General features: G+C 46.3%; 1 long non-coding RNA gene across 1 annotated transcript; it reads right to left on the bottom strand.

Moving 5' to 3' along the window:
• Window positions 1–1,723: 1,723 nt before the first annotated feature.
• LOC310891768 lies at window positions 1,724–3,571 on the bottom strand. Its single transcript, XR_014577712.1, has 3 exons — window positions 3,435–3,571; window positions 2,790–2,909; window positions 1,724–2,281 (listed from the first exon to the last, which is right to left on the bottom strand). It is a non-coding gene; the product is annotated as an uncharacterized lncRNA (long non-coding RNA).
• Window positions 3,572–20,454: the final 16,883 nt, after the last annotated feature.

Below are 20,454 nucleotides of genomic sequence, written 5' to 3'. Positions count from 1 at the left end.
GGCTCTATTCTAATTGTATATGATGGTTCACAGAAGCAGCTTAAAACCTTGACAAGGCACAAGCGGAAAATAAACACACACCTAGAGCCAGATTTCTGATAGTGGCTGTCGGAAGAGCTTCAGCACTCGAGCAAGAGGAACCAGTTCTTTGTTTTCATTTGAATTCCTTTTTAGGGCTGTATGAAAACGGTCTAAGTTCACGGAAAGGAAGAAGGAGAAAGTATATTTAATAGCCAGTTGTTACCTTTCGCAGCACTAGTCCGTTGAGAAGGTAATCCTAGCCTCTCCTTCACAGACTTGGGAACTTGAACTGCAAAACAGAAAAAGACCAAATTAGGGAGGCTGCATAAACGTCAACTTTGTGTTCACATTCGAAAACAAGGCAGGAAAGGTAACTTTGAATCCCGGTGATTAAGACCTCAGCCAACATGCAAAAAGAAACATCGCAGGAAAAGGACAAACAGAAAGCCTAAATACAAAACCTGTGAATCACATCCAGATGCCTGTTTAGTAGCTGTACCTCTCTTTGGTGCTTTGTCAGCATTTCCCGGAACCTCCACCTTCTTCCCCAGCCTTTCAGCAAGGCTGCGCTTCACGGGAAGGGCGCTTACATCAGCTTCAGACAGAGAAAACAAGGAATATTTTAAGAACATTTCTTTGCAGGAAGATTTGAGAACAGTCAACCACAAGCTTCTATTTTTCAAGCATATTTTCATAAAATTGCCTTTCAGCTGCTAAATGGTTTTTTTGCCATTTCTGCAGTCAACACAGATCTCCACTGCAACGCATTTTCCTCTCACACGTCAAAAATACTCTTCAATGCAGTCATATAGAGAAGGCGGCACCTAAATAACAGCTCATAAAAAGTTCCTACCCATGGAGGCTTTCCGTTTTCCTTGTTTCTCAGCAAGATCTAGTCGAACCACAGGTTCCTCCCCTAAAACAAAAGTAAAATTTTTCTATTTCATAGAAACCAGTAGCCAATAGAAATAGTATACTGTTAGCCCATGTCCAAAAAAAACCAGCAAGACACTGTTTTGACAGCTAAACCACACAAACTCATATTACAACTATAATTAACTTAGAAAAAGTATCCATAGTCTCAGTGTTTGCCTCAAATTCCAGCTGAATGTAGTCGAGAATGAATCTGAGTCTGCTTGACAGCTATACTTTGTGCAGAACAGAGCTGCATAAGCAAGCAGAATATTATTAGGTACAAATGCTGAGAAATATTCCTTTCTAAGGTGAATGTCTATCAGTAAAAGTACTTCTTCACTTCTTTCCCTTTCAAAGGAATTTGCACAACTCTAAACAATATAATTTATACACAGACTCCTATCGCACTACTGTCCACACGTGCCACTGTCAGCCTCTTTAAAGCTTCAGAAATTGCTTCTTACATAGCACTGTCCTCTAGAGCTCTTTCTTCTCGTTACTCTCCTGTTTTTCAGTTATCCCCCTATTTGCATACTGACACATTTTTTTCTTTCTCCTGCTACTGCACTTAACCTGAGCACCAAAGCTTTCCAGTACAACCAGGGACTTTCAGCATAAAAGCATGTTTTGAACAGAAGGCGGCAGCACCAGGAGGCTAACAGGGGTGAATTGCCTTCCTTCTTGCTTAACTTTCCAGTTTAGGAGTAATGAAATCAAAACAAAAGCATTAATTATTACCTTCCTCTGTAGACAGTGTCACAGTTCTCACCACTGTCCGGACATTTTCCTTTTCTGGAGCAGGAAAAATCATAGAATCGACGGGAGGAAGAGAAGATCTTGAAGGACCTTCTGTTCAGAGCAAGCAAAACATAAGGAAGTTTACCAAACATAAAAAACTATCACGAAGAATAAAACACTTTAATTATTCATTACTGTCAAACATACAGTGACCAGAGCATGCAAATAAGAGAGGTGACTAATTTGCCTCTGGTTGCCCTTGGAATTCCCATCTAGAACACCAGCTGGCTGAGAATCAGGTTGCTCGATGCCCCCAGCTAAACATGGAAGTCTATCCCTCAAGCAGCTCCCAGCCACCATCACCTGCCATTCTGAAGCCAATCAAATTTCACTTCTTTGGCAAATAGTTGGATTCACCAAAGCATAGCCAGCTACCCGGTATTACTGGAAGAGTTTTTTTTTGAAAGAAAAATCATCACACAGGATGAAGGTGAAGAGGGTAAGAAAGTAGGGAATATTAACTCACCACCGTGTCTCTTAGTTTTTTCCTTCATTTTCTGCAATTTGATTTCTTCAAGTGTTTTTATTCCAAAATTCAGACCGTCCTCTGAAAACAGAAAACAGTTAATGAGACTAAGGCTTAGAGGCACTCACTGAGGACCACAGATCCTCAGGCTTCTTAGTGCTCAGGAACTTTCAGAAGTATTTAGAATAAAGCCTGTCAACACTCCTCACAAGTGAAACAACCATAGAATCAATGGCATTTTGCCCCTCCTTTCACCCTTCAGGGTAAAAGCTGTAGTTTTAATTTTAATCCGTTTACGTGATATTAGATCCCTCTATCGTTAGATATGGCTTTCAACAGTGGTTGCCAGGCTGCACGTGCAGCCATTTAAACTCCATGCTGTGACCCTGTTTTGTTCTCCAAAAGGAAAGAAAAGGAGTTCAACTTTCTGACCCAATGGGCACATGATGGTATCAGGGAGAAATGAGATCATGGAAATAACCGAGTCCATTCAGCACCCCTACATTCTGTTGTGTTTTTACGCCACATTGCTTTTGAGTTAATTGTCAAGTTCTCCTTCCGATTTATCCTACTACAGGTGCTGGAATACCTTGTTTAGCAGTAGTAGCACTGGCTTTCCGAGTGGAAATCATCCGTAATCCATTTTGGCCTTCCTCAGCTGGTTGCTGGATGGGAGTTTTAGTTTCTTCTCCTTCCGCAGAAAGCTGGTCTGAAGGGGAAAAATCTATTCAGTTATGCATAGGCCAGATTGTTCGTGATTATGTAGCTCATGCAATGACACTTCAGTCCATGGTTCCTATAAAAAAGCTTTTTTTTTTTTTTTTTTTTTTTTTAATACAGCTACACTGACCTGATGAACTCGTAAGTAGACTACCCTAGGACAAAACATCTCGGACTCTAGATTCTCTCTGCAGCTTTAACTACTACACAACATATTACTCTTCAGACAAAAAAAAAAAAGGAATTTCCTTCCTAGTTTCACATAGAGCTTTACACAACAGACGAGCTAAAGCCAAGAGTGGTTCTAAGCTTTCCTCCAACATTTCAGGTTCTGTCCGCTGACTGCCAGACAAAGCCACCAGTGACCTGACCAGACTGCCTGCCCTATCGCTAGTCAGACCTCAGGTCATCTGTGATTTATACATTCATTTACAGCACAAATTCCTTCCAAGAACCAAAGACTTACACAATCATTTACAGCACAAATTCCTTCCAAGAACCAAACCATGCTCACCATCATCATCTTCATCATCATCTGCAGCATTGATTACAACTGGAGGGTGTGTAGGGCTTGGGACATTTTCCGAGTTTTCCACTTTCATCACCCGCCTTAGCTATGGAGAGGGATTGGACTGGACGGAAAGTTTGTTTTGCTGCAGTGACATCTGAGCCACTTTCAAATCATCGTCCGTGGACTCAGGCGGACTTGGCAGTGTAGCTAGAGGAAGAGGAGGATCATCAGTAATATGGCAGTTTAAAACTTTGACCACAATGCACGAAGATGGTAGCTAAGGCAGATAACCTGCACAGACAATGAATTCAGCATCTCCTTTTGCCCATCCCGCCACTGTTTACACCGTGAACAATGACTTGCCTTCAAACAACAACACATCTCCCTACCACCCAGCAGAAGACGAAACAACAGAAAGCAAACTGCAAGGCAAATATCACACAAAGCAGAGAGAAGCTGAGCATGAAAGCAGAAAACAAATACCAGCAGTACAGCAGCAGTACACTCGGTTTAGCTGACCACCTAGGACTGCAGACCTTTTCCTGCACTCACAAATGGACGGTTACCTGATGTCTCCTACACTATTGGCACCCACTAAGTAATATGCAAAATTAATTCTTCAATACTTAAAGAAAAAGGACCTAAACTCACTCTTGCTTGGTGGTAAGAAGACTCCATCGATGTAACGTCCCTTTGCGTGATGAAAAGCACAGTTGGCTTTCTGACAGCCTACTGGCTGCTTCTCCCAGTAGCAGGGAATCTCAGCGCGCTTTTTCTGAAGACAGAAAGAAAGACAAGCTCGTGATAACATGCACCTAAGGTTTGCAAAGAGATGCACAGTTCCAGGTCACGACAGCGATAGGGCTGTCACAATACAGTGCTGAAACATCATTCCAAAGGTCAGTTTATCACGGAAGTATAGTATTTCCGGGCATATTCACAAAGTTTGCAGAAGCTGTAACCACTATGCACGTTTAGCCTTGTCATCATTCAGTTTGAGAAGACAGGCACTCTCAGACATCAGTTTAGGGTGGGTTAAACTAATACACCTAGGATTATACTAGGATTATTCAGAGGGAAAAAGAACATCTTAAATTGCCTACGTTAACTCTATCCAGAACTACTTCTCGGAGACTTCGTTCTTCTGCACCTTTAACTTTCCCCACTGCTTCCTAGCCCAGGCAGCTAGAACAGCATTATCTGAAGGACTCCGGGACACAAGAGACCTGATAGATCATTATCAAGCCTGCTCTCAGGAGGCTAGTACAGCCTGTTTATTACCCCCCTGCTCCAGCAGCTTTTAGCAGTCTAGTTAGCGGTTATTCTGCATCTGTTGAGAAAATACTGTCGGCGTCTAATAAAAGAAAATCTTGCTAAGATGTATCCTGCAAAAGCACAATCAGCACACCTACAGCACTGAAAAATGCTTTTGTTGATTTATTTTGAGAACACATCTTTAGGCACTCACGTCAATTTCCATGTGTCTGAATCGGCAGACATTCCTGAAACAACGACCCTCCTGCCACAGCGTGCAGACTGTCTCGTTCCCCAGAGCAGCTTCGCAGTGGCGGAAGGAACAGTTGTCTCCCTGTAACCAAAAGGAAACCAACAAGGAAAATATAGTACAGCCTCAAAAACGTCCATGCTACTGCCTCAGGTTGCTACGATTGAATTCAGAATCTATCTGGTTATCACGTTAACCAAAGACCAGTGTGCCTCCTCCTCCTACTCTACCCCTTCCTGAAAAAAATGAAAAAAAAAAAACCAACAAAAAACCAAAGCAAAGCAAAGCAAAAGAAACCCAGCCATACCTTGGTACAGGTAGAATAGAAATAGAAGTAGCAATCGTCTCCTTGTTTAGACATGCCGACAAGTTCTGATAACAAGCTCGGGTTCTCTCCACAGGGACTTCCTCTGCTCTTGGAGAGAGCTGTCTTCACCCTTGCTTGGGCTGAAAGTCTTCCACTGGCTTGTGATCAGTGAAATCTTCTTTTTAAAAGTAACCCTAAACAAAGTACCAACAAGTGAAAAATAATGAGTAACAAGCATTTTTCCAGCTTTCTTCTGTTCATCAAATTAGTTTCTTGAGGAGAGCAATGCCTTGAAATCAGCTGTTACGGGAACTAACACAATATTAAACTAAAGTTCTGTAAAGCTGCCAGGAGCTTTGTCAGCAAGTGTTCTCTTCCACGTCCTCAATAATATGCCTTGGAGCACATCCGGAAGCCTGAAAATGGAGTCACTTCTTCAAAAACCACCTGATCATACATGCAAGGCAATGATCAACTATGGCTACGAGTAACTTCTACAGAACGCAGTATGACGCATTAAATAGCATGTTCCAGTCACTGTGGGTCTTCGAGTTCACCTACCTGGACAACCTCAGCAAAGTTATCGATCTTCAAAGACTTCCAGTTAACTTCTCCTGGAGGCCGAACCAACACTGAATCCGTGAATTAATGATAAAGGGGTAGGAAGAATTTGCCTCCTCACTTTGCCAAGGGAGCCTCTCATCCACAATTCAAACATAGGATGTGCTTTTAAACAGCTTATAACTAATGGAGGAAGCAAGTCCATCTGAACACTCTCTCAGACTGGAGACAGCCAGGGCTAGTTAGCTCTTCAAAAAATAAAAAACAAAAAAAAAACCCACAAAACAAAACAAAAACAAAAAAACCCAGTGCATTTAGAGATGAACTCGTGATTCAAAGTGGCTGCAAAAATGAGGCTCCATCTTCCACAGCCAGACAATTTGACTTTTTTTTTTTTTTTTTTAATTCAAAATTCAGTATGTTCCAATCTCTGGTCTTCAAGATTTCTTCACCTATTAAGAAAACACTAAAACCTTTCCCCGTCTTTATTACCTGTACAGCAAAAAACACACCAGTGCATAGAAATACACAAATGTGCATACGCATACACACATATGTGTTTAGACACACACACGAGGAGTGAGTGATAGAAAGTTAGCGAGAGCGACAGTGGAAATCAGAAGTTTTGCCTTTTTGACACAGAGAGCGCGTAAAAACTCTCTCATTTTGAGGGAACTAGAAAAAAATGGAGGATCTACCAAATATTTTGATGAGTATGCCTTCGAGGCCAATGCTTTATACCATGAGTAATCTGGGGGCCAGCACACAAATATGCATACATATGTACATGCATACAGGATAAACATATCTATACACACAAGCGTGCACAGTATATGTTGTATGGTATCCATATGGAGAACAACTCGTAGCCCTGATCAGACACGTAGACTTGCAATCAATTAACAGCAGGAAGACAGCAGATCAAGGATACAGCAAGCTTTGAGAGGCAGGGCAATGCTCACTTTGCCAGTGGCATGGCTGCATGATACCAAGAATTTTGAATTAGTTTGATTTTTTGGAAGCAATTTGTTTTCTTTCTGCGCTGAAGCAAATACCACAGGTTTGCCATCACGTGCTGTTCCCTAATCCATATATCCATCATCATCCATTGCTGCAAGATCATGAAAGGTTAGAAAAGATGACTTAGGTCCAATTTAACAGCCAATGATTTTTCAATGACCAGAGCTGCAACAGATTTTATTTAGCCACAAGCAGGTTTTTTTCTCTGATGTGAAGTCAGATATTTTGATTTTTTTTTTTTTAAGACACTAAATGTCATAAAACCTGCAACCAGACCAGATAAAGTTCAAATTAGAGTGATTCTGAATCCTTTCATTAAAATGCTGCACATTTCTGTGCAAATTATTTCTGACTCTTCTGGACAAAAGCGGATGAAATAGTTCTTACAAATTAATAATAAAAGGTTGGAACCTTTTACTCACACAAACACTAGTGAATTTTCCAGGAAGTATTATTTTGGCAGGGAATTTTCCCAAATCTAAAGTAAAGAGGGGAAAAGTTGGGTTCTCGTATTAGTTGTTGGTTTTGACTGCTTGACAAAGGGAATAAAAACAGTAGTTAAGTGCAAGGTTTCCTTCTCTTCTTTAGTATTGAGAGGAATCGTCACTTCTGACCTTTAGCACCTTCAGAAACACACTTAGTGCCATGCAGATTCCTCTGCATCTACTTCTAAAAATTACTGGTGCTCCTTAGCATGGAAGTTGGACTTGAAATCTTTCCCAGATTGAGCTCTTTTGAATGCCCAAGGAGCTCATCATTTTGCTTGTTGCCTTCCATTTTCCTGAACAGACCCAGAACGCTGTTCAGGATATGAATGGATCTGGTCTAAGGAATGGGAAGAAAGCAAAAACCAAGGATACCTCACAGCCCTAAATGCCATAAAAAGCAGTCTCATTTTAAAAAAGATCTCCAAAGCTTTTTTTTTTTTTTTTTTAACTGACATCTGCCAATATCGCGATCCAAGTGCTGAACAGAAACCAACTGAACTAGCCCCTGAAAGCCTGAATAAAAATGAGTAACTCTGGTGCATTCAGCAGGTCTGTAATAGAAGTTGGCAAGATTTTTAGATTTCTTTTTTCTCCAGGGTGCTAGTAAAGTTTTTGCGTTACGAGATTTTGAACTCTTTTTGTACAAAAGAATTACAGATGCACTACAGTCACGGTAGCTGGGGGTCTGGAAATACATGCCAACAAGTGTCATAAACTTTGTCTTTGCTGAAGGAAGATAACTAGTCCAAAGAAAACCTGCCTAGTTTGTTTTACAGGCTTGTCTTTCTCAGTATGGAACAAACTGACCTCCGTGGTCTAACTTTCCAGTTGGCTAGTCTGCCTTTGTCCTGGAGAGAAGAGCAAGAAGGGAACAAAATATTTTTGCACTCCAAAAAATGCATTAGGGAAGGATTATCACACCTACCTAAGGGTAATTTCTTGTTTGTTTATAAAGCGCAAAGTCTTTCTCTTGGACAGTCTCTGTTGCTGGCCTGTTTTGTGCCTTCCATTTATAATAAAGGTATTAAAGATGCTTACCCCGTTTTGGTGTTTTTTTTTTTTTTTTAGAACAGTGTAAGCGGACAGTCGGATGACAAGCAAGAAAGAACAGCATAAACTCCTTGTTGTGACCCTGCTTTTTAATCACCCAGCATCAGCCTGGCTGCAAAACAGTCTCCGCTGATTTACCTGCTTGTTAAAGCACCCCACAGGCTGCAAGTGTTGTGTGCTAGGTGTCAAATTATATTTAACGGTGCATAGGTAAACCATTCATCTTCCCATGGTCGAAGCACAGAACAGCCTCCTGCTAGCACAGCTCATCCTTGCTGTAACTGCTTTTAACCCTATTTGTTGGTAAGAAAAGAGCTCAGTACACCACCTTCACAGGGCAAAAATTCACATGGAAGAGCAGAAAAACCCAGAAGTGTGCTCCTGGAATGTGCTTGAACGCCCTGAGGAGATGGCAGCATGCCCTGGGAAAATGCTTGGGTCCCCCAGGGAGATCTTTGGTCTTCAAGGGAGGTGATTGTGTTCCCCAGCAAGGTGTTTGGCTGTCGCAGGGAAATGGGACGCAGGAAATGTGTCACCCAGGCGTCACAATGGGCAGCGGGGCAGCGGTGGCTGTGTCACCTAGGCGTCACAGTGGGGCCGCGACACGGTAGCCCAGTCGGGATAAAAGGCCCCTGGTTGGGGGCAGGCCCGAGTCGGGATGGAAGCCCCTGGCAGCAGGCAGCAGAGGGCAGAGCAGGGCAGGACAGGGAGGTGAGTGCGCGATGGAGCAGGGGCTGAAGTGCAGTGCGAGCCTGAATGGTCCAGGAACCAATGTGGGGAGGAGATGCTTGTGTGCTCATCCCAGTGCAGAGATGATGCCTGGGTGCCTGAGAAGGTGCCCGCGGGACTCAGGAGCTGCTTTCTTGCTCGATGGAAGTTCTTGGCTATGGCAAGAAGAATCTGGGTGCTCCCCAGGCTTCTTAGCTGCTGTGTCCAGATGCTCCCTGGGTATGCAGGGAGATGCTTGGTTTCTCCAAGAAGACAGCTGGGTGATGCAGAGATTTTTTTGGATGTCTCAGGAAGATGGATTGGTGATCCTGGCTGTTTCTTGGTGGCTCCAGAGAAATGCTTGAGTGCTATTTGGGGATGCTTGTGTACCCTAGGAGATGTGGTTGTGTGCCCAAGGGAGAGGCTAGTTTGATCCAGGGTAAAGCTGTGTTTCTCCAGGGAGGATTTTGGGTGTTCCAGGGAGATGGTTGGGTGCTTTTTGTGTGATGCTTGGCTCCAGGGAGATGCTGGAGTGCTGTGGGGAGATGCTTAGTTCCTGCTCTTTGGTATCTGTGTCCCCTGGGGGGGTGCGTGCATGAGCACGGGGACATACTTGAATGACCCTGGTAGGTACTTGTGCAGCCCTCAGAAGCTCTTGGGTGCCAAGGGAGGTGCTTCCCATGTCCAGTGGGATGTTTGTGTGCCCCAGGTGGTGTTTTGGTGCCCTGGGGAGATGCTTGGGTTCTCCAGTCAGATGTAGGACTGTGGTGGGAAGGTTCCTGTGTGAGGTGCAATGAGGTGCTTGGGTATTGCAGGGAGGTGCTTCTGTGCTGCAGGGAGATGCTTGGGTGCCTGGGGCAGAGCTTTGTGTGATTAGGGGATAGATTTTTGTGCTCTAAGGTGCAGCCAAACATTCCCCAGACCATTCCCCATCTTGGGAGCACCCAAGCATCTCCCCAGAGCACCCAACCATATTGTACTAGGAGTACCCAAGCAGCTCCCCAGAGTACACGAGCATGTCCAAGGAGCATTCAGGCACCTCCCTAGAGAAGACATGAACCTCCCTAGGGAAAGAACCAGTCTCCCTTGGGAATACAAGCATCTTCCTGGAGCACTCTCCACGACACCCAAGCCTCTCGCCAAGGAACATAAGCACCTCTTGAAATCACCGAGATTTTCCCCAGGGCACACAAGCCTTGTGTTGGAGTAGACAAGCATCTCCCCAGGACACCTAAGCACTACATTCTACCTGTGAGGCATCATCCAAGAGCATTCCAGCACCTTCCAGGAGATCCCAACAGCACCCTGAGCTCACAAGGTTCTGCCTGGCTCAGCCAGGCATCTCTCCGGAGCACCCAAGCATCATTGTAGGGCATCCAAACATGACCCTTTTAAGGACCCAGGCATTTTGGGTAGACCTGTGCGGTGCCAGGGGTTGGACTTGATCATCCTTATGGGTCCCTTCCAACTCGGGCTATTCTATGATTCTACGATTCCCCAGCAGCAGCAAAGCATTTCCCCAGGAACACGGCTATTTCCCTGAGGCACACAAGCATAACCCCCCGAGAACGCAAGCATCTTCCTGGAGAACCCACGCATCTCCCCACAGCACTCAGGCACCCCACTGCAGCATTATTGAAACATCTCCCCAGGGAACCCAAGCACATCCCAAGGTACTTTGACATCCGTCCAGAGCTCCCAAGCAAGTTCTTTCAGCATCTCGGTCGTTCAAAAAGCACCTCTGTGAAGCATGCAGAGACCTCTGTGGAGTACCCTAACTTGTCCCTGGGGTAGGAGAGGTAGATACCCAGGATCCCCAAGCATCACTCTGGTACACCCATCACATCCTTGGTACGCAAAAGCACCTCCCCGTGCTGCACAAGCAATTTGCTGAGGCAGCCAAAGATCTCTCCAGAGCACCCAGTCACCTGCGTGGGATATTCAAAAAGCAAAGCGCGGACAGAAAAGCAAAGCAAAAAAGGTCCAAAAATAAAACAAAGCAATGCAATGAAAATGTACCTAAAAAAAAAAAAAAAAAAAAAAAAGGACAAAAAAACCCAAGGAAAGCAGGGCCAGGAAAAGCAAAGTAAAGCATGTCCAGGAAAGGCAAAGCAGTGCAAGGCAGAGCAAAGAAAAGCAGAGCAGAGAAGGTAAAGCAAAGCCGTGGCAGGAATACAAAGCAAAGCAAACCAAAGGAAAGCACGGCCTGAAAAAGCATGGTCAGGAAAGGCAACGCAGAGCAAGGCAAAGCGAAGCAGTGCAAAGCAAAGCAGTGCAAACTTGTACAAGGAAAGTCCCAGCAGTGCCAGGAAACGTATAGCAAAGTAAAGAAAGCAGTTTGAGTCAAGGCAAAGCAGAGCAGAGAAAGTAAAACCAAGAGGTGCCAGGAATAGGAAGCGATGCAAGCAAGACAAAAGAAAGCGTGGCCTGAAAAAGCAAAAGAAAACATGGCCAGTGGAGGCAAAGCAGAGCAAGGCAAAGCAAAACAAAGCAAAGTAGCACGAGGAAAAGCAAAGCATTGCCAGGAAAGACAAAGCAAACAAAGGAAAGCAAAGCAATCTGAGGCAAAGCAGAGCAAAGCAGGGGCAAGAACAGCAGAGGAAAGTAGAGAAGGAAAAGCAAAACTGTGCCCGGAAGAGCAGAGCAAAGCAAAGCAGAGCAAGGAAAAAGAAAGAGAAGCGAAGCAAATGTAAGGAGCTGGCGGCCAGCCCTCCTGCCGGTTCCCAGTGTCTGCGGGGCAAAGACCGCAAGGCCCTCATGCCGGGTAGAGCTGGCGGCCAGACTCGGACGGTGGCTGTACCCTGCTCGCCCGCTCCCCGGCCTCCTTGACACCTCATAGCCTGCTGTGAGAGTGGGCAAGAACCATGTCTTGCTTTACCTGGTTTTATCTTTCTTTATTTATTTATTGTTGCCTTTCTTCCACTGTACTTATCGTCGTTCAAAACCTCACCCAACACCGTCCCCAGACGAATAGCAGTGGGGCCCACGTAGCAGCAGGCCACACGGCTGGGGCCACAGAACTGACCATGTCGGGTGGCCGGGCCTGCTGCCCCCACCCTCGAGTTGCGAGGGGACAGTGTCCGGGCTGCGGGGAGGCCCATCTGTGTGTCTGAGGGTTTATGCGGTCCTAAATATACCGATCGCCTCATCGGCAAAATCGTCGGGACGGTCTGCAAAGGAAGCCTAGTGCAGCACAGGAGAGCAGAGCAATGAAGAGGAAAGAAGATCAAGGCAAAGCAAAGCCCTGCTAGGGAAAAGAATGCGGCATAATGAAAAGAAATGATAAGCAGGGCCAGGCAAAGCAAAGCGCGGCCAGGAAAACCAAAGCAAAAAGGTCCAAAAATAAAACAAAGCAATGAAATGAATAAGTATCTATATTAACAAAAAAAAAAAGAAAAAAAATAAACAACAACAACAAAAAAAAAGAAAAGTAATCTGAGGCAAAGCAATCTGAGGCAAAGGAAAGCAAAGCAGAGGCAAGAACAGCAGAGGAAAGCAGAGAAGGAAAAGCAAAACTGTGCCCGGAAGAGCAGAGCAAAGCAAAGCAGAGCAAGGAAAAACAAAGAGAAGCGAAGCAAATGTAAGGAGCTGGCGGCCAGCCCTCCTGCCGGTTCCCAGTGTCTGCGGGGCAAAGACCGCAGGGCCCTCATGTCGGGTAGAGCTGGCGGCCAGACTCGGACGGTGGCTGTACCCTGCTCGCCCGCTCCCCGGCCTCCCTGAACCCTCATAGTCCACCGTGACAGTGGGCAAAAACCATGTCTTGCTTTACCTGTTTTTTTTTTTTCTTTTTTCTTTTTTCCCTGCATTTATTTATTTATTTATTGTTGCCTTCCATCCACTGTAGTTGTGGGAATCAGGTATTTACTGATCGTCGTTCAAAACCTCACCCAACGCCGTCCCCAGACGGGGAGCAGTGGGGCCCGCCTAGCAGCAGGCCACACGGCTGGGGCCACAGAACTGACCATGTCGGGTGGCCGGGCCTGCTGCCCCCACCCTCGAGTTGTGAGGGGACAGTGTCCGGGCTGCGGGGAGGCCCAGCTGTGTGTCTGAGGGTTTATGCGTTCCGAAATATACCGATAGCCTCATTGGCAAAATCGTCGGGACAGTCTGCAAAGGAAGCCTAGCGCAGCACAGGACAGCAGAGCAATGAAGAGGAAAGCCGAGCAAGGCAAAGCAAAGCAGTGCAAACTTGTACAAGGAAAGTCCCAGCAGTGCCAGGAAACGTAGAGCAAAGTAACGAAAGCAGTTTGAGGCAAGGCAAAGCACAGCAGGGGTAGGACAAGCAGAGCAGAGCAGAGAAAGTAAAACCAAGAGGTGCCAGGAATACGAAGCAAAGCAAAACAAAGGAAAGCGTGGTCCGAAAAAGCATGGCCAGGAAAGGCAACGCAGAGCAAGGCAAAGCAAAGCAGTGCGAACTCGTACAAGGATAGTCCCAGCAGGGCCAGGAAACACAGAGCAAAGTAAAGAAAGCAGTTTGAGGCGAGACGAAGCACAGCAGGGGTAGGAAAAGCAAAGCAGAGCAGAGAAGGTAAAGCAAAGTCGTGGCAGGAATACGAAGCAAAGCAAAACAAAGGAAAGCGTGGCCCGAAAAAGCATGGCCAGGAAAGGCAAAGCAGAGCAAGGCAAAGCGAAGCAGTGCAAACTCGTACAAGGAAAGTCCCAGCAGGGCCAGGAAACGTAGAGCAAAGTAAAGAAAGCAGTTTGAGGCAAGGCAAAGCACAGCAGGGGTAGGACAAGCAGAGCAGAGCAGAGAAAGTAAAACCAAGAGGTGCCAGGAATACGAAGCGAAGCAAAACAAAGGAAAGCGTGGCCCGAAAAAGCATGGCCAGGAAAGGCAACGCAGAGCAAGGCAAAGCAAAGCAGTGCAAACTCGTACAAGGAAAGTCCCAGCAGTGCCAGGAAACGTAGAGCAAAGTAAAGAAAGCAGTTTGAGGCGAGACAAAGCACAACAGGGGTAGGAAAAGCAAAGCAGAGCAGAGAAGGTAAAGCAAAGTCGTGGCAGGAATACGAAGCAAAGCAAAACAAAGGAAAGCATGGCCTGAAAAAGCATGGCCAGGAAAAGCAAAGCGTGGCCAGGAAAACCAAAGCAAAAAGGTCCAAAAATAAAACAAAGCAATGCAATGAAAATGTATCTATACTAAAATAAAACAAACAAAGAAACAAACAAACAAAACAAAAAAACGCAAAAAAAAGACCAAGCAAAGCAGGGCCAGGAAAAGCAAAGAAAAGCGTGTCCAGGAAAGGCAAAGCGGTGCAAGGCAGAGCAGAGCAAAGGAAAGTAGCACAAGGAAAAGCAAAGCAGGGCCAGGAAATGTAGAGCAAAAGAAAGAAAGCAGTTTGAGGCGAGACAAAGCACAACAGGGGTAGGAAAAGCAAAGCAGAGCAGAAAAGGTAAAGCAAAGTCGTGGCAGGAATGCGAAGCAAAGCAAAACAAAGGAAAGCATGGCCTGAAAAAGCATGGCCAGGAAAAGCAAAGCGTGGCCAGGAAAACCAAAGCAAAAAGGTCCAAAAATAAAACAAAGCAATGCAATGAAAATGTATCTATACTAAAATAAAACAAACAAACAAACAAACAAACAAACCAAAAAAACGCAAAAAAAAGACCAAGCAAAGCAGGGCCAGGAAAAGCAAAGAAAAGCGTGTCCAGGAAAGGCAAAGCGGTGCAAGGCAGAGCAAAGCAAAGGAAAGTAGCACAGGGAAACGCAAAGCAGGGCCAGGAAATGTAGAGCAAAAGAAAGAAAGCAGTTTGAGGAGGCAAGGCAAAGCACAGCAGGGGTAGGAAAAACAGAGCAGAGCAGAGAAAGTAAAACCAAGAGGTGCCTGGAATAAAAAGCAAAGCAAAACAAAGGAAAGCGTGGCCTGAAAAAGCACGGCCAGGAAAGGCAAAGCAGAGCAAGGCAAAGCAAAGCAGTGCAAACTCGTACAAGGAAAGTCCCAGCAGGGCCAGGAAAGGTAGAGCAAAGTAACGAAAGCAGTTGGAGGCAAGGCAAAGCAGAGCAGAGAAAGTAAAACCTAGAGGTGCCAGGAATACAAAGCGAAGCGAAGCAAGACAAAGGAAAGCGTGGCCTGAAAAAGCAAAAGAAAACACGGCCAGTGGAGGCAAAGCAGAGCAAGGCAAAGCAAAGCAGTGCGAACTCATACAAGGAAAGTCCCAGCAGTGCCAGGAAAGGTAGAGCAAAGTAAAGAAAGCAGTTTGAGGCGAGGCAAAGCACAGCAGGGGTAGGAAAAGCAAAGCAGAGCAGAGAAGGTAAAACCAAGAGGCGCCAGGAATACGAAGCAAAGGAAAACAAAGGAAAGCATGGCCTGAAAAAGCATGGCCAGGAAAGGCAAAGCAGAGCAAGGCAAAGCAAAGCAGTGCAAACTCGTACAAGGAAAGTCCCAGCAGTGCCAGGAAAGGTAGAGCAAACTAACGAAAGCAGTTTGAGGCAAGGCAAAGCACAGCAGGGGTAGGAAAAGCAAAGCAGAGCAGAGAAGGTAAAGCAAAGCCGTGGCAGGAATACAAAGCGAAGCAAAACAAAGGAAAGCGTGGCCTGAAAAAGCAAAAGAAAACATGGCCCGTGGAGGCAAACTAGAGCAAGGCAAAGCAAAGCAAAGCAAAGCGAAGTAGCACGAGGAAAAGCATAACATTGCCAGGAAAGACAAAGCAAACAAAGCAAAGCAAAGCAATCTGAGGCAAAGCAAAGCAAAGCAGGGGCAGGAACAGCGGAGGAAAGTAGAGAAGGAAAAGCAAAAGTGTGCCCGGAAGAGCAGAGCAGAGCAAAGCAAAGCAGAGCAAGGAAAAACAAAGAGAAGCGAAGCACATGTAAGGAGCTGGCGGCCAGCCCTCCTGCCGGTTCCCAGTGTCTGCGGGGCAAAGACCGCAGGGCCCTCATGCCGGGTAGAGCTGGCGGCCAGACTCGGACGGTGGCTGTACCCTGCTCGCCCGCTCCCCGGCCTCCCTGACACCTCTTAGTCCGCCGTGACAGCGGGCAAGAACCATGTCTTGCTTTACCTGGTTTTATCTTTATTTATTTATTTATTTATTTATTTATTTATTGTTGCCTTCCATCCAATGTAGTTGTGGGAATCATGTAGTTACTTACCGTCGTTGAAAACCTCACCCAACGCCGTCCCCAGACGAATAGCAGTGGGGCCCGCCTAGCGGCAGGCCACACGGCTGGGGCCACAGAACTGACCATGTCGGGTGGCCGGGCCTGCTGCCCCCACCCTCGAGTTGCGAGGGGACAGTGTCCGGGCTGCGGGGAGGCCCAGCTGTGTGTCTGAGGGTTTATGCGTTCCGAAATATACCGATAGCCTCATCGGCAAAATCGTCGGGACGGTCTGCAAAGGAAGCCTAGCGCAGCACAGGAGAGCAGAGAAATGAAGAGGAAAGCCGAGCAAGGCAAAGCAAAGCAGTGCAAACTCGTACAAGGAAAGTCCCAGCAGGGCCAGGAAACGTAGAGCAGAGTAAAGAGAGCAGTTTGAGGCGAGGCAAAGCAAAGCAGGGGTAGGAAAAGCAAAGCAGAGCAGAGAAGGTAAAGCAAAGCCGTGGCAGGAAAACAAAGCGAAGCAAGACAAGGGAAAGCATGGCCTGAAAAAGCATGGTCAGGAAAGGCAACGCAGAGCAAGGCAAAGCGAAGCAGTGCAAGCTTGTACAAGGAAAGTCCCAGCAGTGCCAGGAAACGTAGAGCAAAGTAAAGAAAGCAGTTGGAGGCGAGGCAAAGCACAGCAGGTGTAGGAAAAGCAAAGCAGAGCAGAGAAAGTAAAACCAAGAGGTGCCAGGAATACAAAGCAGAGCAAGACAAAGGAAAGCGTGGCCTGAAAAAGCGTGGCCAGGAAAGGCAAAGCAGAGCAAGGCAAAGCGAAGCAGTGCAAACTCGTACAAGGAAAGTCCCAGCATTGCCAGGAAACGTAGAGCGAAGTAAGGAAAGCAGTTTGAGGCAAGGCAAAGCACTGCAGGCGTAGGAAAAGCAGAGCAGAGCAGAGAAAGTAAAACCAAGAGGTGCCAGGAATAAAAGCAGAGCAAGACAAAGGAAAGCGTGGCCTGAAAAAGCATGGCCAGGAAAAGCAAAGCGCAGCGAGGAAAACCAAAGCCAAAAGGTCCAAAAATAAAACAAAGCAATGCAATGAATATGTATCTAAAGTAAAAAAAAAAAAAAAAAAAAAAAAAAAAGGCAAAAAAGACAACAAGCAAAGCAGGGCCAGGAAAAGCAAAGTAAAGCGTGTCCAGGAAAGGCAAAGCGGTGCAAGGCAGAGCAAAGGAAAGGAAAGTAGCACAAGGAAAAGCAAAGCAGTGCCAGGAAATGTAGAGCAAAAGAAAGAAAGCAGTTTGAGGAGGCAAGGCAAAGCACAGCAGGGTTAGGAAAAGAAAGCAACGTAGAGAAGGAAAAGCAAAGCAGTGCCAGGAATACAAAGCAAAGCAAAACAAAGGAAAGCATGGCCTGAAAAAGCATGGCCAGGAAAGGCAACGCAGAGCAAGGCAAAGCAAAGCAGTGCGAACTCGTACAAGGAAAGTCCCAGCAGTGCCAGGAAACGTAGAGCAAAGTAAAGAAAGCAGTTTGAGGCGAGGCAAAGCACAGCAGAGGTAGGAAAAGCAAAGCAGAGCAGAGAAGGTAAAGCAAAGCCGTGGCAGGAATACAAAGCGAAGCAAAACAAAGGAAAGCATGGCCTGAAAAAGCATGGCCAGGAAAGGCAACGCAGAGCAAGGCAAAGCAAAGCGGTGCAAACTCGTACAAGGAAAGTCCCAGCAGTGCCAGGAAACGTAGAGCAAAGTAAAGAAAGCAGTTTGAGGCGAGGCAAAGCAGAGCAGGGGTAGGAAAAGCAAAGCAGAGCAGAGAAAGTAAAACCAAGAGGTGCCAGGAATACGAAGCGAAGCAAGACAAAGGAAAGCATGGCCTGAAAAAGCAGGGCCAGGAAAAGCAAAGCGCGGCGAGGAAAACCAAAGCAAAAAGGTCCAAAAATAAAACAAAGCAATGCAATGAATATGTATCTAATATTAAAAAAAAAAAAAAATAAAAAAAAAGGCAAAAAAGACAACAAGCAAAGCAGGGCCAGGAAAAGCAAAGTAAAGCGTGTCCAGGAAAGGCAAAGCAGTGCAAGGCAGAGCAAAGCAAAGTGAAGTAGCACAAGGAAAAGCAAAGCAGTGCCAGGAAAGACAGAGCAAACAAAGCAAAGCAAAGCAATCTGAGGCAAAGCAAAGCAAAGCAGGGGCAAGAAAAGCAGAGGAAAGTAGAGAAGGAAAAGCAAAAGTGTGCCCGGAAGAGCAGAGCAAAGCAAAGCAGAGCAAGGAAAAAGAAAGAGAAGCGAAGCAAATGTAAGGAGCTGGCGGCCAGCCCTCCTGCCGGTTCCCAGTGTCTGCGGGGCAAAGACCACAGGGCCCTCATGCCGGGTAGAGCTGGCGGCCAGACTCGGATGGTGGCTGTACCCTGCTCGCCCGCTCCCCGGCCTCCCTGACACCTCATAGTCCGCCGTGACAGTGGGCAAGAACCATGTCTTGCTTTACCTGGTTTTATCTTTATTTATTTATTTATTTATTGATTGTTGCCTTCCATCCACTGTAGTTGTGGGAATCATGTAGTTACTGATCGTCGTTCAAAACCTCACCCAACACCGTCCCCAGACGGGCAGCAGTGGGGCCCGCCTAGCGGCAGGCCACACGGCTGGGGCCACAGAACTGACCATGTCGGGTGGCCGGGCCTGCTGCCCCCACCCTCGAGTTGCGAGGGGACAGTGTCCGGGCTGCGGGGAGGCCCAGCTGTGTGTCTGAGGGTTTATGCGTTCCGAAATATACCGATCGCCTCATCGGCAAAATCGTCGGGACGGTCTGCAAAGGAAGCCTAGCGCAGCACAGGAGAGCAGAGAGATGAAGAGGAAAGCCGAGCAAGGCAAAGCAAAGCAGTGCAAACTTGTACAAGGAAAGTCCCAGCAGTGCCAGGAACCGTAGAGCAAAGTAAAGAAAGCAGTTGGAGGCGAGGCAAAGCACAGCAGGGGTAGGAAAAGCAAAGCAGAGCAGAGAAAGTAAAACCAAGAGGTGCCAGGTATACGAAGCGAAGCAAGACAAAGGAAAGCGTGGCCTGAAAAAGCATGGCCAGGAAAGGCAAAGCAGAGCAAGGCAAAGCAAAGCAGTGCAAACTCGTACAAGGAAAGTCCCAGCAGTGCCAGGAAACGTAGAGCAAATTTACGAAAGCAGTTTGAGGCAAGGCAAAGCACAGCAGGGGTAGGAAAAGCAAAGCAGAGCAGAGAAAGTAAAACCAAGAGGTGCCAGGAATACGAAGCGAAGCAAGACAAAGGAAAGCGTGGCCTGAAAAAGCATGGCCAGGAAAGGCAACGCAGAGCAAGGCAAAGCAAAGCAGTGCAAACTCGTACAAGGAAAGTCCCAGCAGTGCCAGGAAACGTAGAGCAAAGTAAAGAAAGCAGTTTGAGGCGAGACAAAGCACAACAGGGGTAGGAAAAGCAAAGCAGAGCAGAGAAGGTAAAGCAAAGTCGTGGCAGGAATACGAAGCAAAGCAAAACAAAGGAAAGCATGGCCTGAAAAAGCATGGCCAGGAAAAGCAAAGTGTGGCCAGGAAAACCAAAGCAAAAAGGTCCAAAAATAAAACAAAGCAATGCAATGAAAATGTATCTATACTAAAATAAAACAAACAAAGAAACAAACAAAACAAAAAAACTCAAAAAAAAGACCAAACAAAGCAGGGCCAGGAAAAGCAAAGAAAAGCGTGTCCAGGAAAGGCAAAGCGGTGCAAGGCAGAGCAGAGCAAAGGAAAGTAGCACAAGGAAAAGCAAAGCAGGGCCAGGAAATGTAGAGCAAAAGAAAGAAAGCAGTTTGAGGAGGCAAGGCAAAGCACAGCAGGGGTAGGAAAAACAGAGCAGAGCAGAGAAAGTAAAACCAAGAGGTGCCTGGAATAAAAAGCAAAGCAAAACAAAGGAAAGCGTGGCCTGAAAAAGCACGGACAGGAAAGGCAAAGCAGAGCAAGGCAAAGCAAAGCAGTGCAAACTCGTACAAGGAAAGTCCCAGCAGGGCCAGGAAAGGTAGAGCAAAGTAACGAAAGCAGTTGGAGGCAAGGCAAAGCAGAGCAGAGAAAGTAAAACCTAGAGGTGCCAGGAATACAAAGCAAAGCGAAGCAAGACAAAGGAAAGCGTGGCCTGAAAAAGCAAAAGAAAACACGGCCAGTGGAGGCAAAGCAGAGCAAGGCAAAGCAAAGCAGTGCAAACTCGTACAAGGAAAGTCCCAGCAGTGCCAGGAAAGGTAGAGCAAAGTAAAGAAAGCAGTTTGAGGCGAGGCAAAGCACAGCAGGGGTAGGAAAAGCAAAGCAGAGTAGAGAAGGTAAAACCAAGAGGCGCCAGGAATACGAAGCAAAGGAAAACAAAGGAAAGCGTGGCCTGAAAAAGCAAAAGAAAGCATGCGCA

Source organism: Anser anser (genome assembly GCF_964211835.1).
Source record: "Anser anser genome assembly, contig: HAP1_SCAFFOLD_90, whole genome shotgun sequence".
Classification (NCBI taxonomy): Eukaryota; Metazoa; Chordata; class Aves; order Anseriformes; family Anatidae; genus Anser; species Anser anser.
The sequence above is the reverse complement of the archived record's forward strand: the minus strand, read 5'-3'. Positions and strand labels throughout refer to the sequence as shown.